The sequence below is a fragment of the Castor canadensis genome, chromosome 7 (genome assembly GCF_047511655.1).
Source record: "Castor canadensis chromosome 7, mCasCan1.hap1v2, whole genome shotgun sequence".
Taxonomy (NCBI): Eukaryota; Metazoa; Chordata; class Mammalia; order Rodentia; family Castoridae; genus Castor; species Castor canadensis.
In genome coordinates, this window is record NC_133392.1 from 7,420,293 (window position 1) to 7,440,630 (window position 20,338).

A 20,338-nucleotide genomic window follows, 5' to 3' on the forward strand; every position below is an offset into this window, starting at 1 on the left:
GTAGATGGTTTTTATCTCACTTGAATGAGTTACGCAACTCTTTAATTCAATTATTTTCTCCAGCGCAGGCTTTGAGATGACTTAGTTGAATCAGGCGCCAGGGTTTTCAGTGCACAGCAGTGACCCCCAGTGAGGCTGGAGGTGGGTTTTTATGCTTCTACAACAGCCACTGTTGAAGGCATTTCAGGCTGCCCACCCCCCTTCTTGGCACAGGCCCCTAGTTACTGTTCCAAAGCATAGATTGGAAATGGCAGATGCCGTGGGGTTTGCCAGTCTTTCCCCAAGGCAAGGAATTATCTGTCCAACAATATTAGGTCAGTGAATTCCCACCCAGCTGTGTCTGAAAGAAGGATGGGGGTGGGGCGGCCTGGGTGACCAGGAAGGCCATTTATAAATCTAAACGTGGTAAACAGTCTGCTCTCCTGCTTTGGTATTTGACTTTGAATTAAACAAAGTGCTGTGGGTGGGAGTGCCTAGTACAATCATCTTAGTCACTGTGCCTTCTAATGTGGAAAATCTGCCCAAGTAGGACCTTCTGTACCCCACAGGATTAGAAGGAGCATTTGGGCCTTGGAGTCCTTTGGTGAGAATCCCTTTATTTCAAGCCTATCCTGTTTTCCTGGTGGGCCCCAGGCCACTGTGGCTACCCCCACCCTTGGGTGGGTTGCATGCAGCACACAGTGAAGACTCAGCTTTCCCACCTGTAGGATGTTTTTAAGCCAGTGCTGGAGGCTTACAGGTGCTTGGTGAGAAACAGGAGGCCAGGGACCTGGCCAGGAGATGGTTGTGGAGCCTCCAACTGGCGGTTGCAGGTGAAAGGCTGAGATGGAGGCTAGATACAGCAGGGAGAGCATGGGTGGGATTTGCTGGGTATTGGCTCTGTGTGGTGTTGGGTACCATTGAAGTCCTGCCTAACTGTATGGGCTGGGGTCAGGCCTGGGGTGGGCTGTGAATCCTCTTTAAACTCAGGAGGGAAGAGGGTCAGAAAATACCAACACTGCTACTCTGGATGTTTGGGTGTCACTGGCGCCATTCTCTGTGTCAGTATTATGCTGTGTCATTAGTGCATAAAGGTGAGTGTTTTGCAAGCGTCCTGGCTTCTAAACATATACCAGCTCCCTCCATTACCACTTGTGATGAAACAGCCATCCGTCCCATCCACTGGGGCTTGTCCAGTGGCACCTGCTGGAAGTGACTTACCCCCTCTGCTGTGCTCCATGGCAGTCTCCTGGCCTGCTGCTTATCAGAGCTAAATCCGATACACTGAGAGTGCCATGCCTCGGCACACTCATACCTGTCTGTCTGTCTGTAGCCAAATGCTTGCTGGAGACAGGCAGAAAAAGATTGTGACTGTGAAGTCATCACTTGGAAACTACTAGCAGACGTGGGAACCAACGTCACTTTTCCAAGAAGGTCCTGCATGTGCCCTTGGAGCCAATAATCTCTCTCCCCTCCTCTGTGCCAGAAAAGTTTTAATAAACCGAGTTCTTGTCACTGTGGTATTTGGTGGCAGAAACATGCCTCGAGCATTCAACAGTAGGAGCGTAGCTAATTCATTCCTGAATGATGCTTGTACACCCTGAGCTAACAGAAGTAGGATGCTGGTCTTAAAGGGAAAAGAATCAATATTTATAAATAGAATCAGAAAGTAATCATGGGGTCATCTGATGGTGAGTAGTTTATAACAGTTATCTTTACCTAGTAGAATTTGGGTGTTATTATTGTTATTATTATTATTATTATTATTAATAGGGGGAAATTTTCTGGTCACCCTAGTGTTTGTGATTGAAGAGGGAGGCAGTAAAATTGAACATTGAAAAAGTGCCTTACACCTGTAATCTTAGTCACTTAGGAAGCTGAGGATCGGCGTTTGAGGCTAGCCCAGGCAAATAGTTTGTGTGACCCCCATCTCCAAAGTGGACTAGAGGTGAGACTCAAGTGGTAGAGCACTTGGCTTTGCTAGCGTGAAGCCCTGAGTTCAAACCCCAGTCTTACCAAAAAAAGAAGGAAAAAAAAAAAAAAAGACTTACAATACAAAGCCAGCCACCCCTACTCAGGATCCTGTCACTGGGCTTTCTCCCCATCTTTCTGAGAAGGTTTAAGTACCTCAGAACACACAGGCATTTTATGTTGGCTCCCCCCCCCCAAAGAACTTCACTATCCCATGTGTCCCTTTGACACTATGGCCTATGCATAGATATGATGACGAAGCAGAAGGCCCATCCAGTGCTTTCCCCTCTGCCCTTTGGGCGAGTGTGTAGGCTCAGAATTTCACGTACATGGAGTCTGTACTTGATGTGGGTTTAGTTTGTGTAAGTAATGACATCCCTTTTTTTAATTCTTGGCAGAACAGTACGCACTAACATTTAGCTACCTGGAGTTAAATCCTCCCTTTGCTGTTTGGTAGCTGTGTGACCTTGGGAAGATAGCTGTTCTTTTCTGGGCCTCAGTTTTCTCCTTAAATATAAAGATGGTAATAAGAACCTGTCTCAGAGACTTGAAAAAAGAAGTGAATTAGTACTGCTGATGTAAGGCAGTGGTAGAACACTTGCCTAGCATGTGTAAGTCCCTGGATTTGATCCCCAGCACTGCCAACAGAGCAAACAGACTTTAAAGTGAATAAAAGACTTTAAAAGAATAAATGAGTTAATACACCAAACCTAGAAAACACACCACCAAGTCATGACGGGTGTTGTGACTTCCTCTTCTCCCCAGTCTTACTAACAATCATTCAGTACTCCATATTTTCTCTGGGGAGTCACATATCAGTATCTAATGCTTTCAGCATATAAGGCAGTTTGTTATCCAGATTCTTTTGCCTTAGGTATCAGTCACCTTTTAAGTTTCTTTCACAAATTTTCTTTTTAAAGGAAAGTCCTCTTGGCTGGGCCAAGTCACATCTTCTCAAGGAGATGTTACCTGTGTGTAGCAAGTTTGATTTGTTAAGCAAGGGCTATCGTGTTAATTAATTACTTGGCAGTGCTGCAACCACACTACCTGAGAACAACTTAAAGGGGAGGAATTAGCTCTGTGGATTCCAGGACAGAACCTAGAACCATGAGGCAGAATATCATGGCAGCCAGTGCATTTGGTTAGGAGTTGCTCAAGTCTCAAGCCCAGAAACAGAGGGATAGGAAGGGGCCCTGGAGGACATAACTCCCCCCAACCCCCACTTCCTCCCTCCAGCTAGGTCCCACCTCCTAGTGTTTCCAGAACCTCCCAAAATACTGCCACCAGCTGGGGACCAATGCACTTAACACTTGAGCCTGTGGGGGAACACTTCATATTCAAATCATAACAATGATTGCATTGGAACTGCCCCTGGGGCAGTCACCCTGAAGCTACTTATCCCCTGGGGCCCCAGCTGCAGAGCACTGTGGTGGAGACCAGCCCACTCCAAGTGTCTCTGAGGAGGCCATCCCCTGCTGGGAGGGGCTGGTGAGCACAGAGCCAGCAAAGCACAGGGCTGTCATCCTCCTGCCACTTGGTTTCCGCTTGTCAGGCTGTAAGTAGTGATTTCTTTGATTGAACGTGCATTTATTCAGTGCCTGATGTTATGTGAGGGATTGCAGGAGATGGGTGTGTATGGTCACTCTGGCTGTTCGATCCTGAAGATATTTCCATTTCTGTCTCGTCCTTGGTGTGCTTGGCACTTTGGGAGTGTAGAGATTTAGAAAAGGAAGTAGCCAAGACAGTGACAGAAACAGTTCTCTGGAGACCTGCTCAGGGCAGGATGGGGCCCTAGGTTGACAAAATATCATCTAATTGCCATAAGGTCATTCTTCCCTGTAGATTTGTCCTCTCTCTGACAGACCACATCGTACTTGTAAAGTGTGACATCATCAATGTTGGCCATCTTTTAGGGGATTGATGTCCCTCAGTCTATCAGGTATCTTTGTTACTCCAGTTTGAAATTTTTCTGTCAGCCTCTGATACTTTGGATTCTAAATATTTAGAAATAAAATCCCACTAGTCATATTTGTTTTCCTTTTCAATCCTCCTGTGAAAAAGCAATTTTTATTCTCACCTAAAATTTGTTGTCAGGAGCAAATACATTAAAATAGTAAAAGAATATTTTTCAGCATATCATCAGATGCTGAGATACACATTGTCAGTCTCAGCTCATTTTGAGGTATCGATGAGTGTACTTTGTGAGAGCTGAGTGTTTGGAGGAAAAGATTAGAACATGACTCTTGTGTTTCTGATACTGATTTTATATCTCAGCAACCAAATTTTCCCAGTTTGAGTAGAAGGCACATTTGATGGGCTAGAAAGTGAAAAGGTTTGGTTTGATGTTTTATCATTTGGATTCTGATAATCAAACTTTGGGAGAGGGTGGCTTAGAATGACATTTATCTACCTTGCAATTGGACCTCTCTATTGGGCCCATTTATTGAAGGCAGCTGCTCCCTCGGAAGTGAGAAGTAGGAATTCTGGTGGGAGTTCTCTGTCCCCTCTTTTTGTGAGGTCTTGGCCAGAGCTGTTGACCTCTAGCAACTGGAACACTAAGTAATTTCCAGGAGAAAGACTTATTCAGCCAATGAGGACTCATCCCATATAACTCAGAAAGGAGAAGGTCATCATGGTTACTGAGTGACTTGGGTGCCCCTACTGGGTTGAGTGACAGATGGCATTCTCCATCATCAGCTGTGTTATTCAACCATCATTGCATGATGTCAGCCAGCATGAAAGAGAAACCTTCAGCTGCAAAGAAGTTTCCTCAAAGGCTGCACTGATTCCTCCAGTCAGTCTTCGAGTGGTGAAGAGACATTGTTCGTGTGGTTATAAATAACTCTTCATTTGGCGCATGGTTTATGATCACCACCACCCTGTACAAGTCATCCCCTTGCCCTTCCCTATTCATTCCTCACAACAGCAGTCCAAGCCTTCATAACTTGCTCTTCAATATCTTGGTTCCCTTGTTATCCTACTTGGCCTGTGCCATTCTGTGAGCTGCTTGAGAGGCGGTGTGCTACCCCTTCGACATTATGTTTGAGTTGACAGGTTTCCTGTGGCCGTTTGTTTTTTATTTTCATTTATTTATTTATTTTAATTTTCATTTATTTATTTATTTGTATTTTCATTTATTTATTTATTTATTTTTATTCATATGTGCATACAGTGTTTGGGTCATTTCTCCCCCCTTACCCTCCCCCACCCCTGTCCCCCGTCCCCTCCGTCTCCCCCCACCCCCTTGATACCCAGCAGAAACTATTTTGCCCTTATCTCTAATTTTGTTGAAGAGAGAGTATAAGCAATAATAGGAAGGAACAAGGGTTTTTCCTGGTTGAGATAAGGATAGCTGTACAGGGAGTTGACTCACATTAATTTCCTGTGCGTGGGTGTTACCTTCTAGGTTAATTCTTTTTGATCTCACCTTTTCTCTAGTTCCTGGTCCCCTTTTCCTATTGGCCTCAGTTGCTTTAAAGTTTCTACTTTAGTTTCTCTGCATTGAGGGCAACAAATGCTAGCTAGTTTTACAGGTGTCTTCCCTATCATATCTCCCTTGTGTGCTCTCACTTTATCATGTGATCAAAATCCAGTCCCCTTGTTGCGTTTACCCTTGATCTAATGTCCGCCTATGAGGGAGAACATACAATTTATGGTCTTCTGAGCCTGGCTAACCTCGCTCAGAATGATGTTCTCCAATGATAACATTTCGTTCTTCTTCATGGCTGCATAAAATTCCATTGTGTATAGATACCACATTTTCTTAATCCATTTGTCAGTGGTGGGGCATCTGGGCTGTTTCCATAACTTGGCTATTGTGAATAGTGCTGCAATAAACATGGATGTGCAGGTGCCTCTGGAGTAACCTGTGTCACAGTCTTTTGGGTATATCCCCAAGAGTGGTATTGCTGGATCAAATGGTAGATCGATGTTTAGCTTTTTAAGTAGCCTCCAAATTTTTTTCCAGAGTGGTTGTACTAGTCTACATTCCCACCAGCAGTGTACGAGGGTTCCTTTTTCCCCGCATCCTCGCCAACACCTGTTGTTGGTGGTGTTGCTGATGATGGCTATTCTAACAGGGGTGAGGTGGAATCTTAGCGTGGTTTTAATTTGCATTTCCTTTATGGCTAGAAATGCTGAGCATTTTCTCATGTGTTTGTTTGGCCATTTGAATTTCTTCTTTTGAGAGTTCTGTTTAGTTCACTTGCCCATTTCTTTATTGGTTCATTAGTTTTGGGAGAATTTAGTTTTTTAAGTTCCCTATGTTTTCTGGTTATCAGTGCTTTGTCTGATGTGTAGCTGGCAAATATTTTCTCCCACTCTGTGGGTGTTCTCTTCAGTTTAGAGACCATTTCTTTTGTTGAGCAGAAGCTTTTTAGTTTTATGAGGTCCCATTTATCTATGCTATCTCTTAGTTGCTGTGCTGCTGGGGTTTCGTTGAGAAAGTTCTTACCTATACCTACTAACTCCAGAGTATTTCCTACTCTTTCCTGTATCAACTTTAGAGTTTGGGGTCTGATTATTAAGGTCCTTGATCCATTCTGAGTTAATATTGGTATAGGGTGATATACATGGATCTAGTTTCCATTTTTTGCACACTGCTAACCAGTTTTCCCAGCAGTTTTTGTTGAAGAGGCTATTTCTCCATCGTATATTTTTAGCTCCTTTGTCAAAGACAAGTTGGTTATAGTTGTGTGGCTTCATATCTGGGTCCTCTATTCTGTTCCACTGGTCTTCATGTCTGTTTTTGTGCCAGTACCATGCTGTTTTTATTGTTATTGCTTTGTAATATAGTTTGAAGTCAGTTATTGTGATACCTCCAGCATTGTTCTTTTGACTGAGTATTGCCTTGGCTATTCGTGGCCTCTTGTGTTTCCGTATAAACTTAACAGTAGATTTTTCAATCTCTTTAATGAATGTCATTGGAATTTTGATGGGAATTGCATTAAACATGTAGATTACTTTTGGGAGTATCGACATTTTTACTATGTTGATTCTACCAATCCATGAGCATGGGAGATCTCTCCACTTTCTATAGTCTCCCTCAATCTTTCTTCAGAAGTGTATAGTTTTCCGTATAGAGGTCTTTCACATCTTTTGTTAGGTTTACACCTAGGTATTTGATTTCTTTTGAGGCTATTGTAAATGGAATTGTTTTCATACATTCTTTTTCAGTTTGCTCATTGTTAGTGTATAGAAATGCTATGTTGATTTTATATCCTGCTACCTTGCTGTAGCTATTGATGATGTCTAGGAGCTTTTAAGTAGAGTTTTTTGGGTTTTTAAGGTATAGGATCATGTCGTCTGCAAATAGGGATATTTTGACAGTTTCTTTACCTATTTGTATTCCTTTTATTCCTTCTTCTTGCCTAATTGCTCTGGCTAGGAATTCCAGTACTATGTTGAATAGGAGTGGAGATAGTGGGCATCCTTGTCTGGTTCCTGATTTTAGAGGGAATTGTTTCAGTTTTTCTCTGTTAAGTATAATACTGGCTGTAGGTTTGTCATATATGGCTTTTATAATGTTGAGGTACTTTCCTTCTATTCCTAGTTTTCTTAGAGCTTTTATCATGAAATGATGTTGGATCTTATCAAAGGCTTTTTCTGCATCTGTTGAGATGATCAACTGGTTTTTGTCTTTGCTTCTGTTAATGTGGTTTATTATGTTTTTTTCCTGTGGCCTTCTGTCCTATATGGTTCATGGTGGCTTTAAAAGCTATGGTATCTTGGGCAGAAGGAGAAGAACTGCAGTGTTGGATTAGAGTGAGGGCCAGGTGTCTGCAACACCTGGACCTCCTAAAGAGCTCCCTGAAAGCATGTGGGATGGGGAGGGCAGGAAGACCTGAGGGACCTGGGATACTGAGCCCAAAGGGGAAAAAAAATCTATCCTCTGAGTACTGTCCCGTGAAAGAGGAAGGTGGCTTGTGCAGAGGGCAGAACTGGGCAGGGAGAGAAGAAAGCAAGTTTCTTTTAATCCTAAAAAATTTTAAGCAGGACCCAAATTGTCCATTAATGAGACAGACCATCTGTTTTCTGGTGAACTTCATCACAGACCACCCCGCCTCACCTGAAGGCTTCTCTGTCCTTGGTGGGGGTGGGGGCAGGGATGTGAGCCCTTACTTGTTAGCCAAGCATTAAGACTCAAGAAGAAAATGAATTCAGATTGGAGTCATACAGCATGTGGTCAGTAGAATGACCAAAATTGAAGTGTCAGGTTGCTGAAGCAGGCTGATCTTTTCCCACCAGGTGAGTTCAGGGGGTCATCCTGCCACTGTCTGTCCCTCCCCGGGGATGTCATTTTTCTGACAGTGTGTGCAGGATGGGCTTAGGGCATGGTGAGTGCTGGCCTCACTAAGTCTTGAGAAGTTGGGACTGAAGCATGGCGGCCGCCTAGCTCCTGCTTGCCCCAGACTCATTCTTGCATTCAGAGATTGTATGTGCGCTGGGGACGATCCTTCAGGCTCTACAGGGGCAGAGGACAAACTACGAGCCAGTATCCTACAGGGCCAGGTACCTCTCCCTGGTGAATTGCTGTCCTGCTAAGTGTCAAATTGAACATATGTTGTCTTAGTCTGTTTGGGCTGCTGTAAGAAACTACCACAAACAGGCTTGTAAAGAACAGAAGTCATTCCTAACTCCTGGACACTGGATGTCCAAGGTCAAGATAGCAGGTGATTCAGTGTCTGATGAAGGCTCTGTCCTGGCTCGGAGATGGTGCTTTCTTGCTGTTTGTTCATGTGGTGGAAGGGACAGGAGGAATGCCCTGGGGCTTCTAGAAGGGCCTAATCCACTCACCCAGCACCGAGGGTTTCAGCACAGGAATTTGAGGGGACACTTTGGTGGCCATGTGGAAAGTGGGCCTCTAAAGAGGACACTGAGATTAGAGTGGCAGGAAGAGGCCTTTGTGGGAGCATCTGGAGATGGAGCCTGTGGGAAGAGTGAACAGTGTGCAGCATCCAGGGCAGGAAGCCATGGGCTGTGGCCCTGTATAGCAGAACACAGGAGGTCACAAGCAGGTCACCTGGCATGCAGGATCCTAATCTTGATCATCAAGGCATGGGGTCCCTTTGGAGAACTGCCAGGGCAGCGTGAGATTGTGAGGTTTAAGTTTTGAAAAAAAAAAAGACACCCCCTCACACCACCCCTCCCCCCACTGTGTGTCTGGAAATGATGTAGAAAAGTCCAGTGGAAACTGAAAGGTATTAGTGGCACAGAGATTACCAAGTTAGCAGGGGTGACCAGCTTGAAATGGACAGGACTAGCCTGCCCTCTGAAATAATGTCTCACACTGGAGGGCTGAGCCCTCCCCTAATACTTGCTGTTGGAGCCTCTGTGCCCTGATTTCAGAAGTAAAGCTACCAGCTCTGCCTGCTGTCAGAGATAGAAATTGTCTCCGGTTAATGGGATCTTTACAACAGCTAAATCCTCCACTAAACTCTTTATGTAACTGCTGCAGCACACGGGGTAGTTCCCCTTGCCATATGTCCACAGAGCTTTCTTTCATTGTCATTAAAGAGAGCTAGACGTGTGCATGGGACGGAGACGGGATCCTGCTGTAATGACTTTGTCTTCACCATGTTTTCTCAGCTGCTTAAATGGCTGTCAGGGCAGTGCGGGAATCTTGGAGGAGGGCGTTTTCTCTGATATAATTATGCTGTTTAAAAATGTTGGCGGCTCTTCTCCATTTCTCCCCGTAGCCACTAAAATAAAACCCTTCATCTCAGAACTCGGCAGCTGTTTGCAATCTGCCTTCCTTTTCCCTCTGATGTATTGGTGTCTCGGTTTGGGTGATGGGTTGCGATGTGAGGGCTGAAGGTGATTGCTTTCGCAGACAAGTGGTCCTGAGTCAAGACCAGGGCTGCTGGAGCAGCTCCAGGTTGGGTCGGCTCTGGGTTGCACCCCGGCACCGTTGCTAAGGAGCAGGCTTTGTTTGCAAGGAGCCTGGGGAATGTTCAAGGGCAAGTACACTGCAAAGATTTGCTGATACGGTGAAGGCAGAGCTCAGGCTGGGTGTCAGGCAACAGCAGTAACAGGTGGCAAGGCCGGCACTCCTGAGGCCTATTGGGGCAGGACAGGAGAAAGATTTTGTTGGGATCATGAGGCACCTTGGTGGGAAAGCACGGGTGGGTCAGGAAGGGAGGAGGCGAAGGCCTGGCAGGCGGGTTGCTGTTGCTTCCTGGGTAGGGTTAGACCTGCTCAGTGGACATCAGACCCACCCTCCACAGGGAACAAAGGATGACTGGAGAGCCAGTTGTAAGTGCTTCTGAGAACCTCGCTTGTACCAGTCACCATCCAGGGCCCTTAAGTTTGTTGTAGCTAGGGAGGTGGCTTCCAGAAAACCACCTCTCAGTGTTCTCCCTTCCAGACGGGAGGCTGGGATGGGGGGCCACTGGACCTAGGGGCTGCATCTAGGAGGTGGCCCCTCCCTGGGCAGGCAAGGGCAGCCTTCAGTTCCCCTCCCTCTGAGTCAGACAGACTCTTACTCACTCAGTCACCTTTCCATGTGGCTTGAAATAGAAGGATGACTGGGTTAGTCTCCCCAGCAACTTCTCCTGTGTTGCTTGAGGTGCCTGTGAGGTGGCCTTGGAGCACAGCTCCAAGATGCATGTTCACAGACTGGAGAGTAAAACATACCTAGAAGTAGCAATTGGTGGGGCCTGGGTCCTATTCAGGACACACTGGTTACATAGCCACAGTAACATGGCATCTTTTTCTCTTTAGCAGATGAGAAAACTGAGTCTCAGAGGTTATGTCCTTACTGAAGAACAGGTTCACTTGCAGGACCCTGTGTTGTATCTGTGGCCCCACCCCCTGCAACTCTGGGTGTGTGGCCTCTCTCACGGGGACCCTAGTGCTGCAGGGTGAGCCTCTGATGTTCTCAGATTTTGCCCCCACTCCAGCAAGTGGGGTACTCTTTATTTATATCCATAAGTGAACTCAAGAGCTCTTCTGAGTGACTTGGCAAAGCTCTCTTCCAACTTTGGAAAAGCTTTTTGAGAATGTATTCTGGCCCTTGGTAGCCTTAATTTTTGGGCATTGGGTGTTTGCATAGAGCTTTAAGGTAACATATCATTAGATACGTGTTCTTTAGTTCAACAGGTAGTCAGCAGCAGCCCCTGGGGTGCAGAGCTGAGCTGGGGTATACCCTGATCCTTTCTTGCAGTCTAACAGGGGCTGCCACCAAGAGTTGGCCTCCAGACTGGTTCAGAGGAAGGGGATTCATTCCTAAATCTTGTATGGTGGGCTCTGGGAAGCCCTCTCTGGAGTGGCGGCTTCTGAACTGAATTTTCCAGAGTAGAAGGTAATGCCCAAAGCCTCTGGGCACACATCCGTGGATAGCTGACTGAAGCAGAGGAGAGGGATCATGGATCTGGTATGCAAACATGACTTGCACAGCCATCACAAGCTAGTCACAGGGGACAGTTGTAATAGCTGAAAATGTTACTTGAGGCAAAAGGAATATGAAATTTTTATAAGAATTGATTATAATGGAAAGTTGAGGTTAATTACAGAAGGAAAGACGTTTTAGGGAAGTAGCTACTGATAGTTTTCTCTCTTCCAGAGTGAGCAGAGGGGCTGAATTTACAGTGAGACTGTGAATTAGCTTTTGTGAACGTGAGAGTTTATGGGTTATGGTGTTACCTGTGATGTATGGTGCCCAGGGGAACTTAGCCAGGTCCAGCCCCTGGACCAGCAGGGAGGATATAGTAAGGCTTGACCAATTTGTCTCGCTACTGATGAGGTTAACTTTGGTCCCTTGGTTAGTTAAGGTGGTGTCTGTCATTTTCTTCACTGTAAAGCTATTGTAATTAGTAAGCACAGTGCTATGAGATTGTATAAGTACCTGCTGACCCTCAGCCATTTGCACTCACTGATCTCAACAGGTCACTGATAAGCCTCATCTGAATCCATGCTTGTGATGATTGCTAAGTGATTATTTTCCGGTTCTGACATTTCTGCCGCATTGGTCTGTTAGCTTTCCTTTTTCCTGTACTTGGATGTGTTTTTATCTGTAAGGACTTCTGGGTTCTTCATTCATTGTTTCATCCAGCGTTCGTCATTGCTAACTGTGCTTCTCAGATTTGGGCAGTGTTGTACTTTGAGTGTGCCAAGATAGCTTGAGTCTTTTTCTCATGCCTCCAACGTTTGGGTTTTTTTGTTTTTGTTTATTGGTTTTTGTTTTGTGGTATTAGGGGTTGAACTCAGGGTTTCAGTGCTTGCTAGGCAGGTGCTCTACTACTTGAGCTACACCCCAGTCTTTTTGATCTGGTTATTTTTGAGGAACGATCTAATTTTTCTCTCCCTGGGATGGCCTAGACTTAGATGCTCCTATTTATGCTTCCCATAGTAGTTGGGGTGACAGGTGCAAGCAATCATGCCTAGTTTTTGGTTGAGATGGAACCTTGCAAACTTTTTGCCCAGGATGGCCTTGAACTGTGATCCTGCCAATCCCTGCCTACAGAGTAGCTAGGATTAACATGTATCCTATACATGACCTTGCAATAGCTTATATACTGCATCTGGGTATGGGATGGAGGAGACGATGTTGAGTGGTGCTCTTTGGTGGGCTCAACATGTGTAGGATCCCATAATCTGAACAGAAACAGTGTGCTGTGGTGGCCCATGGACCGAGAGGCTGTGGCTGTGGGCGTCTAAGGCCGGTCCCTGTTGTCGACCTTTGGGGCACAGCTTGAGCCCTGCATCAGGGTCCTTCCAGATGGGCCACGGCTAAGGTTCCCTCATTCTGTAAATAATTTATGACTCCAGCTGCCATGGGCACGGATTTCTTCTTCTGCCTTCTTTTTTCACTTTTAAGTTTCTTGTGTGCATCTGGGGACCTTTTGGCATTAGGGCATCAAGTTCACATTAAAAGAAAACCCAAGGAGCTCACGTTTCCAATGATGACACCCAAGATGGTGCAGACCCTGGAGATGCTGGGGATGTCTCAGGTCAGTAGTGATCAGTCCCCGTTGTTCCAGAGTAGCCAGAAGACAGCAACCAGAGGCATAGGGGATGAGCACTATGAAAATAGTCACTCAACACCCCATCCCCACCCCCTACCTCAGGTATGCTGCTGGATGCTGTGTGTGTAGAGGAGGAATAGGTGACAAAAGTAGGCTCTCAGCTGACTGAATGGATGTGTGTGTTTGCCCTGTAATCCAAGGAGACTGGGAGTGTTTCTCTTCATACGTTTTGACTTCTGTTCCCTTAAGTGGAGTTATATGGAAGTCTGATTTATCTGCTCCAAAAAATATGGGCCCCTTAGTGAAGTTAAGCAGAGTATAAAATGCCTTCATGGTAGTTAAATTTACACTCTGTTAAAATGATTTGTGCGCTTTGCAGTAAGCTGTGATATGAAATGCATAAATATACAGCAGAGTTAACTTGGAGGAAGATTTTATTTGACACAATCACTGCAAGAGCTCAGGTACAGTATCGGAACCATTTAGCATGGTTACCAGTAATGGAGGGAGTTGCAGAATCGGTTTACAAATTCTGCTCAAATGTTGAAAATCACAAGGAAAGCGTGTAAGTAAGTGCTTCTCCATAAAGTACTCCATAGTGGAAGTGGTTTTCATAGCAGGACAAGGGCTTTCAGTTTCTCTGTCAGTCTCCCTGTTTCATCAGAGAAAAGCCTGGTAAATTTACTCAGCACTGAGGTAGTCATTTGACCTAATTTTGGAACTGATTCAATTCAAATTAGCAAGCATGATAGATACTTTGGTGTTCTTTTGTCAATGAGAATGTGTTTTCCTCTGGGACCTGGCCATTGAGCCCACATTGGGACATTTCAGGAGGAGAAGGTCGTTAATGGAATTCTGGTGCTTGGTTTGTCTACCCTTGTGTTTATAGCCAGGTGTTGAGTTAATTTTCTGTGCATCGTAGGTGGTTTTGTGATGGTCCTTCTTTGTCGTTTCTTCAAATCTTACAGAAACCGAGCCACTGTTTGGGCGTCTTGTTCTGTGGAAGGAGAACCTGAAGGGTGTGGTATGCCATGACAGAGGCGTTAGAGTTCAAGTTTAGAAGGAGGTCACCCAAAGGTCACATGGAAGCTAGACTTCTAAGATAAATGTATACGTAAATACATATATGATCATATATGTGTGTGTGTGTGTGTGTATAGAGAGAGAGACATGATTGTAATAGAGGGACTGGGAGAGGCAGCAGAAGAGGAGAATGATACAGAGTCTATACTACTAAAACTCGATGCATCTGTGAATGAAGATAGCATGACGTAAGGCACTGTAAGCTGCTGAATGATAGGGGAGCAGGACGATAAAGAGTAAGTGATAGAGGGGGCTAATCAGGTTAAAGTACTGTATACACAGGCACGAAATACCAAGGTGAGATGCCTTTGACTAGTCAGTATACACTTAAAAAAATGGACAGGAAGGTAAAACAGATCCTGTCTGGGAATGGGTACCAGTTGGAGGGGAGAGAGTAAATGGAGAGGGTGAAGGAGGAAAGGTATGGTGGATAAACTTTATATATAAGCATGAAAATAGGACAGTGAGGCTAGGCCCTGGTGGCTCATGCCTGTAATCCTAGCTACTCAAGAGGGCAGAGATCAGGAGGATCGAGGTTCAAATCCAGCCCGGGGAAGTAGTTCACAAGACCCTATCTAGAAAAAACCCATCACAAAAATAGGGCTGGTGGAGTGTTGGCCCTGATGAAATTGTTCTAAGAAGTGGGGGAGGGAGGATAATGGAGGGCATGAATCTGGTTAAGATGCGTTGTAAGCATGCATGTAAATGTCACAGTGTTTTCCCCGCTGTGCAATTTTTATATGCTAATAAATTTTAAAGTGGGGGGAGGTGCACAGGTAACTGCCCATTCAAGAATGTCCTCAAGTGTCATCGTCTGTCCCTGTCCTCCCTCCAAGATGCACAAACACAAACAATGTTGGCTTTTGAGTCAGCAGCTGTGTAAGATGTTGTCTCTTAAATCCTCCACCTACTATAGGCCAAGTGACAAGAACCAGGAACCCTCTTACAGAGCCAGGTGATGTCACACTGGCACCTGGGCTGCTTTGTACATTTTTGAAGTGGTCTAGAAGGAGCATTCTAGCTATGATCCTTGATAGGAAAACATAATTTTATCATGGGAAAAGCCAGAACTATCGTTGGTAAGGGTTTGATTAAAATGTAAGGAGAGTTGGGACACCTCAAGAGGTATACTAAGAAATCCTCCTGAATGTAGTCACCTCCACAGGATCTAGGGAGAGCCCTGCCTCAAGTTGTCCCCAGCCTGGCAGTTGATGTCACAGTCTGGCCTGCCTGTGACCTCCTGTCAACTCTGGTAGAACTTGTCAGGCACTGGGCAGCCTGCTTTGGGTTTAAGAAGCTGTGGAAGGAGAAGAATCTACTCGTGAATGGAGCAGGTTGAGTTCAGTTGGAAATACAGAATGATTGGTACTAAAACCTTGTTTCTGGCAAACTACAAACAAAAATAATTTCCTCAGGCAGTATTTGGGAACTCTCATACAGGAAGTACTTTCCAGAAGCCTCTCAATTATTGGTGCAGTACCCAAACCTGGGGCCTCCTTGAGGAGGGTTCTGCTCGGATTCTTGGAGAAGGTGTGATGACAAGGTCAGAGCACATCTTCCTGTGTGGCTCAGGGACTGTATGGCACCCACCTTCCTCCCACTCAGTGACATCACCTGACTCAGGTCTGACTTGGCTGTTGAAGCCATAACCCAAGGTGACTCTGATGCTGAAATTAGAGGACAGGTTCCACTAGGGCCTCATCTGGACTCAGTGCTAGAAATGAAGTGAGAATGAGTAGGGAGGCAACCAGATGGGAAGATAGTGTAGAATGCAGCCAGTCAGGCTGTGTCACCCCCATGGTTTTTCCATGGGTAAACCAAATTTCATCAGCTAACCCAAGTCTCCATTCTTAGGGACAGGCTTCTGTTTGCCACAGAGAGAGCTGTTTTTATTGGAAATCCCAAACCGAACTTTGCAGAAAGTTCTTTTGGACACAGCTTTATTCTTTGATTCCTTCAGAAGAATATAAACACTGGTCAATGTTGGCCACCAGGCCAGGTGAAGAGAGTGAGTAAATTTGTTGTCTGAGCCCAGGCAGATGGTCCTTCCTTTGCTGTTAACTTTGTCCGTGTGTGTCTTTCGTCACCCACAAGTGCCTCGGGATCCCTGCAGACGTACAGACTTAAAAGTCTAGCTCTCCTCAGCTCACACAGGCAGGGAGCACACTGAATGTGTTTCATACCCTGCATCTCATTACATGTGTCTTGAAAATGTGGCTTTTCTTCTTTATGCTGTAAACTTACATGCACAGCTTCACACAATCGAGGGCTTGTTTACCCCTACAATAGCTGCATTTGGCGGTAGCAGTGCCTGACACGCATTTTATTTTTATTTAACTTATAAAACCTTCAGGGCGAGTGCCTCTCCAAATATAAAAACTTTAATGATATGAGAGCCAAGATTTCTTCTATCCAAAACGAAGGCTTGATGCATCTGGACCTCATGGCTGGTGGCCTGACCTATTTGCTTGCTACAGGAAGTAAAAGTTTGGATGACATCACGCTGGGGTTATTTCTTGTTAAGGTAATTAATGGGTCAGCAGGAAGTGGTTCAGATGATTCTTGGCAGAAAGGCAATTTAAAGGGGGAAGGACCAGAAAAGGGGTTCTGGGGAGGAAGCTGCGTTCTGTACTTACAGACACTCCAAGTAAAGAAATTGAAAGTCTTTGGGCGATTCCTGAGAAAGGATCTAATATTCTCAACCCATGTTGTGACTCAGTTGCTGTTTTCCTCTCGGCCATCTCAAAACCACACGGACCTGTTGGTACTTGGTTTTGTGAGGTCCTTTGGAGCCAGATGCGTCTGTAATGTGCGCTCACTGGCTAGAGCCTTGTCAAAGTAAGTTGTGCTTTGTGGATCGGCTCTGCTTCTCCAATCCCGGGTGAATTGAGGGTGCTGGGAGGCATGCTGGGTATGTGGAGAGAGAGAGGAATGGCCTGGCCAAAGTCCTTCAGAACAAGGAAGGTGACCCAGGCATAAACTGAGGCTTCAGTTCCAGAAGCAATATTGACCCCTCTTTGAGGTCAATGTTGACACCTCTGTGGGGTCTGAGATGACCAAGGAGGGATGGTCTTACTAAGGGAGCCCCCAGGCTGGGGCTGCCACCCTGGTGTGATACCTGTTCTATCCTCGGCACACCTGCTCAGGAAGGCAGGGAGGTGGCAGAGGTAGGTCCTTTCTCCAGAGGAGGCTGATGGTGTCTGTCTGCCTGATGGGCTTCTCCGGTGTTTGGAAAGAGAAAGGAGGGAAGCAGGTTCTGGGCTGAGTTTAGGTCAGGGTGCTATTTACATCTTGGTTTTTGTTCTTAATAAAAATAAAACATACGTTGGTAATTTATTGCCGATAAATATGGACTTGATGCATTGTGGATTTTTAGGGTTCTGTAGCTTGGGGCTGTTGAGGATAGTACTGCTGTGGGCCATTCCTTTTGGCCCAATCAGGTAAACTGAGTTTAAACCTAGAAGAATTTCTGAGCTATTGAGGGTACAAATGTTTAGCTTTGGTGGAAATCTCCTAGTAGTTTTCTATAACGGTGGTGCCAATTTGCATTCCTGGTGGGTGCCCATGGGCATTGGTTGCATGCCCGCCCTCAACCCCCCAACTCTTAGCACTGAGGTCCTCGTTTTAGTGATTTTTGGTGGATTTGTAGTAACACTTCGGCCTGTTTTCATTTGTGTTTTCCTGGTGACTATGGTGTTAGGCCCCCTTGATGGCCTAACTGACCATTTTGGCCTTCTCGAAGAGGTATCTGTCAAGTCTTTTGTCTGTTTCAGATGTTGTGTCTTAATCAGTTTTATGTCACTATAGCAGAATACCATAGACTAGTAAATTATAGTGAACAGAAGTTTATTGGCTCATGGTCATGGAAACTTGCAAGTCCAAGATCAAGGAGCCCCACATATGGCCAGGGGCCTGTAGGCCGTGTTATCCTGTGATGGAAGGGAGAGGAAAAGGGAATGTGGCTCCTGGGGCCCTCCTCCCAGCTCTTTCAACTGGGGATTAGTTTCTAACACGGGCGTTTTGGGAAATACCTTGAAACCCTAGCGTACTAGAACTGTGGAAATTCTTGATAAATCTTGGATGCAAGTTGTTTGGACATTTGCACTAAAATATCCTCTACTTTGCATTCTCACTGACTTCATGGGATATGTTTCGAGAACAAAAGTTATTATTTTTTATGAAGTCTGGGCTTACATTTTGTGGTTAGTGTTTTGTTTCCACCATCATCGCCTACCCAGTATTCCTAAGACATTCTCTTTGGTTTATTTTAGAAATTTAATTGTTCTACCTTTCATACTTGCAATCCACCATTCAGGGTGTGACTTATGGGTGAAGTTTACCACTTTTAATTATTTTCTGGGTTCTACATATAGGTAGACCTAGTCAAAGTAGGATTGGTTCCTGGTTCTGTAGGTAGTGACTGTGTAGACGCTGCCCTGGGAACCCACGTGTAGACAGGCTGCAGAACACCCCTTACATCTTTACTATCAATGGTTTGTGTAAACAGGTCAGTATTTGAAGATTGAAGGTGAGTGAGAAGTCACGCATGGTGGCACACACTTGTAATTCTAACACTTGGGAAACTGAAGCAGGTTCGAGTCCGGTCTGAGCTATATAGCAAGTTTCTTGCAGCTTATCTTTAAGAAAAAAAGGGAGGATGGAGCAGAAGAAAGTAAGGCTCTTGGGGAATACATCCAGTTGTTACTGGAGTGGACTCTGCCTTGGGGGTTGCAGGTCATTCCCAGAAAGAGGCCATTCCAGTTTGGCCAACACAAAGTATGCACCTCACCTACTTCCTCTCTGCCCTGTTGAACCTGGAGCTCCTTAGGAGCACAAGCCCCAGGCTAGTGCAATAGGAAGTAGCACACAGAGTTCTTAAAGAGACAGGAAAAAAATTACTGCAAGATAACAGCTTAGTGCTATGCATTCCACGATTTGTCCTTGGGTCACACTTTGCGTCAGTGTTTAAAAGGCAAGAGTTGCCATAGAGGATGAGTCCCAGCTCGGTATTCTTGCCATCGCTGGCGCTACCAGCAAGGTTCCTATGACTGGTTGTGTAGGGAATACCTAGTCACCTGAGTTGTTCCGTTATATTTTTCTTCATTGTGCTCACTATATTCCTCTCTTTCTCTCTTTTTACCCCTCCCCACACACACTGGGGATTACTCTCTCACCTGAACCACATCCCCAGTCCTCACTTTTTTTTTTCAATACTGGGGTTTGAACTCAGGATTTCATGCTTGCTAGACAGGTGCTCTACCACTTGTGCCACTTAACAGCTCTGTTTTGTGTTGTGTTTTCGAGATAGGGTCTCACGAACTGTTTGCCCAGGTTGGTTTCGAACTTTGATCCTCCTGATCTCTGACTCCTGAGTAGCTAGGATTACAGGTGTGGGCCACTGGCCTCATTAGGAATATATTGGCACTGTTGCTTCCAAGTGACTTTGGCAATGTCTGGACTCCTTTTTGGTCATTGTCTTCAGAGAGGGAGGGGCCAGGGATGCTGCATGGGATAAACTCCTGCCACAAAGAATTGTCTGGCCCCAAATAACATCAGTGCCAAGGGTGAGAGCTGTCTGCATTTGGCATGGAGCTTCTAGTGATGTCTGGTGAATCTGAGGACTGGGGTCTAGGGATTTCACATCTGATCTGTGGAGGTATAAACAGAACCTCCTTGTCATGGGGGCCTGTGTGAGGTGACATCATACAGTGTCCAGCTTTGCACCACACGTTGGCCACCTCCTGTCTTGGGTGTCTCTTATGGCCATTTTATATCTTTAGTCCTAATGTACCTGTATGCTATGAGAATCTTCCTGGTAAAACCATTGTAGCCGTCCTAGCATGTTTAAACCCCAGTGTGAATCAAGGCAGTTGATTTGCCACATACAGTGTTTGCCATGTGCATATTGGTTCCCAATCCATTAACATGTCCATTGTATGTTTTTAAAAAGACCATTGGAAAGCAGAGGTGGAGAAATCAAATGGTTTTGAGCTTCTAAATGGACACCATCAACATGGAGATTAATTTAAAAACCACATCAAAGCAGCACAGTGGTCTGCAGAGTTGGGAGAATGATGTATCAGGCACAGTTGACATCTGAAGACTGGATTCACCACGGGCTGCATTGCTTCCCCAACACTGTGTTCTTGGGCTCTGGAGGTGGAATTTCAGCTGTTTGCCATTCTGTCGTATCTCTATTTATTGCATCCAACAGTTTAAGTAATGACTTCAATAATGATTGCCAAAACTGTAATCAACGTTTTTGTTAATGATTTGGGGCCTTGTAAAATAATTAGTCCTGAAGCAGATATCAAAGGGGACATACCAAATCTCTGAGAACT

General features: G+C 45.3%; 1 protein-coding gene across 14 annotated transcripts in view; it reads left to right on the forward strand.

The window, feature by feature from the left end:
• The window catches only part of Ctbp2 (C-terminal binding protein 2), a 148,410-nt gene that overhangs the window by 64,744 nt on the left and 63,328 nt on the right, over nucleotides 1-20,338 (forward strand). Inside the window, exon 1 of one of the 14 annotated variants that reach the window (XM_074078111.1) lies at nucleotides 14,772-16,521. The exons of the other annotated variants lie outside the window; for them this stretch is intronic. The gene's annotated coding sequence lies outside the window, so the exon portion shown is untranslated. Of the gene's footprint in view, nucleotides 1-14,771; nucleotides 16,522-20,338 lie in introns of those variants that run through there. 14 annotated transcript variants of the gene reach the window in all.